This window comes from Brassica napus, unplaced genomic scaffold (assembly GCF_020379485.1).
Source record: "Brassica napus cultivar Da-Ae unplaced genomic scaffold, Da-Ae ScsIHWf_596;HRSCAF=888, whole genome shotgun sequence".
Classification (NCBI taxonomy): domain Eukaryota; kingdom Viridiplantae; phylum Streptophyta; class Magnoliopsida; order Brassicales; family Brassicaceae; genus Brassica; species Brassica napus.
This window is the reverse complement of record NW_026016655.1, coordinates 361143-368266: the sequence shown is the minus strand read 5'-3', so window position 1 is coordinate 368266 and position 7124 is coordinate 361143. Positions and strand designations below refer to the sequence as shown.

Genomic DNA, 7124 nt, shown 5'->3' with positions numbered 1-7124 from the left:
TTTTACATAAGAATAAAATAAATTATATCAGTAAATCTCCCCCAGACTTAAATTACACTGTCCCAGTGTAACTCAGCCGGAGTTATGATGAGTAGTTTATGATGTACAAAATGTAACAAGTAAGGAAGATACATCTGACCAGATTAGATATCGATCGATGTGTAATTGTTACATCGATCGTCGTGTGGTTGTCTATATCGAGCGATGTCGACGTCTCGTCGTCGGTCGATATTCAGGTCCTCTTACTTGGGTCTCCTAAATCTGAAAGAAATAAAACAAAAGGAATTAAATGCTAGCTAATAAAACCAAAGTAAAATACCTAATAGTGGGTTGCCTCTCACTCAGCGCTTGGTTATAGTCATTTAGCTTGACAGTGGTAGTGATTGGCTATTGGGTGGAGAAACAGCTGCTTGTTGGAAAGCAAGCATCCACGTCATCTCTGCACATTCTGGACCAAGATGCAATGAAACTTCTTGTGGTCTCATCATTTCTTGTCCATTTGTCATCCATCTTCTCAAGTACTTTGGAGATGTTCTGTAGCCTTTCTTGAACGTTGTCAATGCTGACCTGGTGCCAGCCTATGTTGTCATAGGCGTATGCTGAAAGATCTGTCAGTTCCTTTTGCATTGACTCTACTGTCTTGTGTATCAGCTGCTCGCCAGTTGGTGTAGACTCGGCGTCGATCGATGCGATTATGTGATCGTTGGTCGATCTCGGCGAGTTGCCATCGATCGATTTTGCTCGTGTCCTGTCGATTGATGCTGATATCTGTTGTTGAGCTGCGAGTTGCCTCTGAATGGCTTTGACTTCTTTCTGTAGCCATTCTGCGTGGCTGTCTAGTCCACTGATTTTGTTGTTGAATGGAAAGTAGATGTCATCGCAGAGTTTGTCAAGTCATTCCTCCATGGTGTCTAGAGCAGTGTAGATCTTGGATGTGATCTTGTCAACCTCTGCTGCTGTGTAAGGAAGTAACTCCACAGGTTTCTTGCCATCGATCCAAGGCCCTCGTAGCCTGTCGATCGATGCTGATTTTGCCTGCAAAAATTTTTGATTAGTAATGTTCTCAATATCCTTTTGGGCATGAAGTAATTGACTAGACAATCTGTTTAAATCTATCATGACTGGTGATATAAAGCGGTCATGCATGTTCTCGTAAGTCCTCAGCCTCTCATTCATGGCTGAGACTTTAGCATCGAGCGATGTGAAGGTACACATGTCGATCGATGTGGCTGGTTGTTGGTCCTTCTTGCGAATGGTGTCCAGATCTTGCTGTAGTAGCTCGATTTTAGTGCTTAGCCAGTCCACGTTGTTGTTGAGAGGGCAGTAAACGTCGTTTATCCTCGTGTCGATGTATGACACTTCCCATTCATCCCTGTGTTGTGTTGAATATTGCGGTTCTGCAAGGATCTGACCTGTAGGAAGACTGACGTTGATCGATGTTGCATGTGGTGCATCGATCGATGTTGAGGTCGTAGCTTTCTTCTCAAGTTGCTGACGTAAACTCTCGATTTCTGTCCTCATTTCTGCCATACATCTGAAAAGCTCATTGTAGCCTCTATCCAAAGGCTGATGAGTATCTTCTACCAATGTTTTGAGCTCCTCTCCCAGTTTCTTCTGAGCTCCACAAATACCAAACACCATCTCATCGATTTCATCTTTGGTGTAGAGTTCTGGTGCCAGTCTTGTGAGTGTGAAGGAAGTGGCATGTTCAGGAAGACAGATGTGGCTCTCGTCAAAAAGAGATGCTCTTTCCAGTAATTTCCTGATGTTGTCCTTTGTGACAGGTATCATCTCACCAGCTACGCCTCATGCGTGTCCACACTCATCTCTGTAGACTCCATAGTCGTCCCTTTGTTCCCAAGTGAACTTTCTGGCTCCGTACATGTCAAAGGCGCGGTTCCCACATTCATAACGTCTGTCGATCGACGTCGGGTTATCCATCGATGTTGGTGTTACCATGTCGATCGATGTCTCCGTTTTACCGTCGATCGATGCTTACCCTTTTGGTTGGCGTGATAGATCTGGGTTGATCTCTGTTGTGGCGACTCCTACGTGGTTGTTAGGATCTGTTTGAATGACGTCTGGAGTGCCACGTTGCTGTGAGAATAGGTTGTCAGGTCCATTGGCTACTTGAAGGATGTCTGCTATGTCCTCTCTGGACACTTGTAAAATCCTTCCATCCATTGCATGTGCATTGCTATCTGGGTCCCTGAAAATACCAAATTCATCAGGTGTTAGAAAACCGTAATCATTGTTTGCATAATCATTCAATTTAGAAATAGAAATATTAGGGTTTAGAGTAGTATCAATCGATGTAGATACAGTTGCATCGATCGATGGCAGAGTAATTTCTGCAGAACTTGTGTTCTTGAGATGATTGTTCTTCATGGATTTTTCTGTTGATGTAGAAGGAAGAGTATTCATCTTTTTTGCTTGTGTGTTTGCTCTGATGTGTGTAGGTGGTTTCGGGGGTGCAAAACGATTTATATAGGTATCTATAAACCTAGTTGGGGAGGGAATATTCTCCTGCTCTTGAATTTTCGCTGCGGCGCGAATATCGATCGATGTTCCTTTACGGGTGTCGATCGATGTGAGCGGTTGTTTTGCTGGACGAGGGTGGGTATCGACCGATGTGGAGTGCACAGCGTCGAACGATGTTGGGAACGTGTTGGTTAACTTATGTGTTTCAAGTCTTTCATCCTGCAAAGACATTTCTATTGCACGTTCTTTCCAATAATCCTCATCGTATTCCTCTGTATGTTCCTCATTAGGTGAAGTAATTACAGTGTCAACTGCAAAACATTCATGGAAACCACTGTCTGCCCAACTGCCTATTGAATAATCATCATGTCCTCTCTTGCTTGGAGGTTGGAAGGCAAAGTGTTGGTAACAATGATTAGGTGAAGCGAAATGGTCAACTGGGTGCATTACGTCGAGTGAAGTGTTGCTGCGGTCATCGGTCACCGTTGACTCATTGGAATCGATCGATGGAAAGGTTGGGGTGTCGATCGATTCCGAGTACTCTGTTTCGTACTCTGATTTGTACTCTGCTCCACAATGGCATGCGCCAATGAAGCCAAGTTCTTTCCTGTAATCCACAGAATTAATAACCTTTCTCTTAGGTCGGATGGGGTCGTAATGGATGTTGGGGTCTATGAGCGTCAGACACAATTTGTTTTTGTTCATGTCACATACGGCTCCTGCTGTAGCTAGGAAAGATCTTCCAAGCAGAAGTGAAGAGTTCCAGTTAAGCTCGATGTCTAGGACATGAAAATCTACAAGGACAAGGGCATTACCAATCTGTACATCCAGATCTCTTATGATACCTCCTAATCGTTTCTCTGAAAGATCCACGAAGGTGAAGGATTCCGTTGAAGGTTCGATGGTCAAACCAAGCTGGTCTGCCATGATCCTAGGGAGGATACTAACTGATGCTCATGTGTCACACATTGAATGGGGAAATTCAACACCCTTGACTACGCATGGTATTGCAAACTTTCTAGGATCACTCTTCTTCGTCAATGTGATCCTGTGTTTCATCTTCTCTCTGAATTGATGAAACATTTTCCTAATGTCCTCCTCAGTTACCTTTGTTTCTCTGAAGAACATCCACAACCGGTGTGTGAAGTAAGCTTCATCAAAAGGTTTTTCGATTGGGATTCTGAGGACTCTTTTAGTGAAGCCATCCATCTCCTTATCGTTAGCTTCCCGCTTATGGTTTTTAGGAATCTTCTCCTTTCTTTCCTTAACCTTCTCCCTTCAGATTCTTGTTCTTTTGAACTGATTCTGGTGAACTATCTAAAGGGTTGGGTTTTGGTTCAGATGGGTTTGCTATTGGTTTAGGTGGTGTTCTGAGTGCGTTGATGTAATCATTATCGATTCAGGGTAACCGCACTCGGTATGTCAGAGGTGCCTGTTGATCGATGGGAGGTGTGTTGTGACGATCGACGTTGGACTCACTCTGTCGATCGATGGTTGGTTCAACCGATCGATCGATTTTATCATAGAAAGGGGAGGTTGGGTGAGGATGCTTAGCTGCGAATTCTTCATGAGTTAGATTTCGAACCGCATTGCATTCAGTCGATTTGGCAGACGACGTCGATCGATGACTGGGATAATCCATCCATCGATCTTCATCATGGTCTGTCGATTGATGCGAGTTCATCGACATCGGTCGACACCATTGGGATCCGCCGAGACTCATGGAGCTTTCGATTTCGAAATCTCCTTCCTCAAGCTTTTCATTTCTTACCACTTGCCAGAAATCATTATCTATGATGGCATTTACGTGGTGTTTCCCTTTGTCGGCTCCTGCCTCTCTAGCGAAAGCTTCTTGCCTCTTTATAGTCTCGCCCGTTTGAATTACTTGGGTTTCAAGTTTTCCCAACAGTACTCGATCAAGCATTTCTTCGATCTTGCTTTACTGAGTCTGGGGTGGTGGATTTTGGTAGTAAGAGTTCGAGTAGCTTTTGTTGTTGTTGAAGGGTTTTTGGAATTGTGAATTTTGGTTACTTCTTTGGCCATTTCCAAAGAAGTTTCTGGTTCCGCCCTGGTTTCCAAATTTCTGGAATTCGGTACCTCCGATGTAGTTAACATTTTCTTCTCCTTCCGTATCTGCTACTTCTGCTTCAGCTGAACAGACTTGCTTCATAAGAAGCTCGTGCACCACATCTAACTTAACTCTTACTTTGTCCATCTGTTCCTTCCCGATAGAGGCTACAGACTTCTTCCATTCAGAGTCAGTGTTTTTGGTGCTGCTGCTGTTAGCAAGGTTTTCGATAAGTCTCACAGCTTCCAACGGATTCCGAGTAGTGAAGTTTCCTTCACACGCTGTCTCAAGGGCCATTTGATACTGTAAGGCGATACCTCGGAAGAAAGTGCTTAGCAGCTGCACTTCGTTAAATCCGTGGTGTGGACAGTCTCGCTGGAAGAACCTAAATCTAAACCACGCATCTTTGAAGGACTCTCCAGCCTCCTGCGAGAATGTGGAAATTTTGCTCCGAAGTTCTTCAGCGCGTGCTTCATCGAAGAAGTTTCGTAAGAAAGCATTCTTAATGTCGCTCCGGGATGTTAAAGATCCTGTGGGTTGCTGCCTAAGCCAGTGCATCGCTACTCCATTCAGCGTGTATCTGAAGAGCTTGCACAGCAGGTAATCTTCGGGGACTCCTTCCATCCGAATAGCAGCGAATAGATCCTCGAACCGTTCCAAATGGTCCATAGGATGCTCGTGCGGTAACCCAGAGTAGGGTATATGCGACACGAGAGTGTAGTATTGAGGCTTCAGCTCGAAATTCTGCTTCTGGATCTCCGGAAGTCGAATAGCTGATCTGTTGGAATAGTACTCATCTGGGCGATTGTAGTCAGCCAGTGGTTTCGATCGAGCGTCCTCATCTACAGGTTGAGCAGCTCCTGTAGCATCAGCATCAGGGTTACAGTTCCTGTAGCATCAGCATCAGGGATTACAGTTCCTTGAGCATCTATTTTCTCGGTGGCATCTGCAACGAAAGATCATGGTAAGTTTCTACCCAGGTCTATCTATTTCTAAAAGAAGGAACAAACCAGCATATCCTAATTATCCTTGCGACACATTCTTGACTTGAAAATTATTTGAAACAAGTCCCATTCAAGCATCGTATAACCATGCTCTGATACCACCTTTGTGACACCCCGATCGTAGATAACCGGAAATGACACGGTCGATGTTCCGTGATGGTCGATCCGAGGTTTTCGAAATAAATCCGATCGCCTTAGACCAACAACCAAAGAACACATACACTCCTATCGGATATTACTCTAGGCTTTTCAACCCGATAAAGCAATATTCGATAGTTAGTTCGTCCCGGACAAGGACTAATATCATATGAGAACTCGTGATTTATAAACATCTTTTATACATTATTTATTTACTTTAAACATCTTACAAAGTGTTATAGTTTTATCCTATGGCCTATTGCCCAACAATGTTTTAAGTAAATATACATCAAAAGGTACGTTGCAAGGACAACAAAATACTACCGCTATCAAATGCATATACATGATCATGCAAGGACTAGTATTATACTTTAATATACCAATCATCATTGTGAATTCTTATTTTAAACATCACTTCCACAACACCCGCCCGTTACCATACTCATATAATACAATATATATACTAGACCTGAGAAACCACTAAGGCTAACCTAGACTAGTGAGTTAGCATCACCATCATTGTCGGATGTCCGGTATGAACAATCCGACACTGCATCGTCATGCAGTACACGGTCTCCAGGGAGCTACCCCATCATCGTGTCTTCATGACCTTGTTCCGTTCGCAGGACCAAGTCACGGTAATACGGGGGCTTTAGGGATAGTGAATATAACAAGACTTCACAAGATTTTACTTCCATAAATATTCCAAAACTAATCCATAATTAATCCTTAATAAATCATAATTAACTCTTAATTAATCCTAGATTAATCCTTAATTAATCTCATATTAATCTTTAATTAATCCAAGATTAGTACTTAATTAATCATGATTACTCCTTAATTAATCTCAGATTAATTCTCAATTAAACCAAGATTAATTCTTAATTAAACCAAGATTAATCCATAATCAAAACCATGATTATTTCATAATTAAGATTAGTACTTGAGAACAAGTACTATGATTATGATTAACCTCACTTTAACCTTTTGATTAGTCTTTAAGTGTAAGTGTTTACACTAAGTAAACACCATACACTTCTTAAAAAATTCAAAGACTTTACTATGTAATTGAGATACTACACTTTAAACTCAATCATGTACACATTCATGATCTATCTCCTCATCTGTCTAGACTCACCTAAAGATTAGTCTTGAAACTGGTTTGGACAAGACATGAGTTCCACTTGAACAAGGCTGAATGGACAGGACTGGATATTTCAAGCTTTACTCTACCTCCGACCTGAAACAGAGTGGTATGATCACAAGATCAGTTCGGTTCATGCCTTAACACCTTAGATCAGATCAGTTCAAGCTTGGTTCTGCTCAGACTATACAAGTTCAGCTCGGTTCTAGGCAGTCTACCAAAGTTCAGGACAATATCAGACTGAGTTCAAATCGGTTTACTCAAAGCCAGATCAAAACATCATAGCTGG

The 7124-nt window shown here is 42.5% G+C and overlaps 1 non-coding gene across 1 annotated transcript; it reads left to right on the top strand.

Moving 5' to 3' along the window:
• Positions 1-4901: 4901 nt before the first annotated feature.
• Positions 4902-5007, top strand: LOC125604692. Its single transcript, XR_007336398.1, has one exon. It is a non-coding gene; the product is annotated as a small nucleolar RNA R71 (small nucleolar RNA).
• The last annotated feature ends 2117 nt before the right edge of the window (positions 5008-7124 follow it).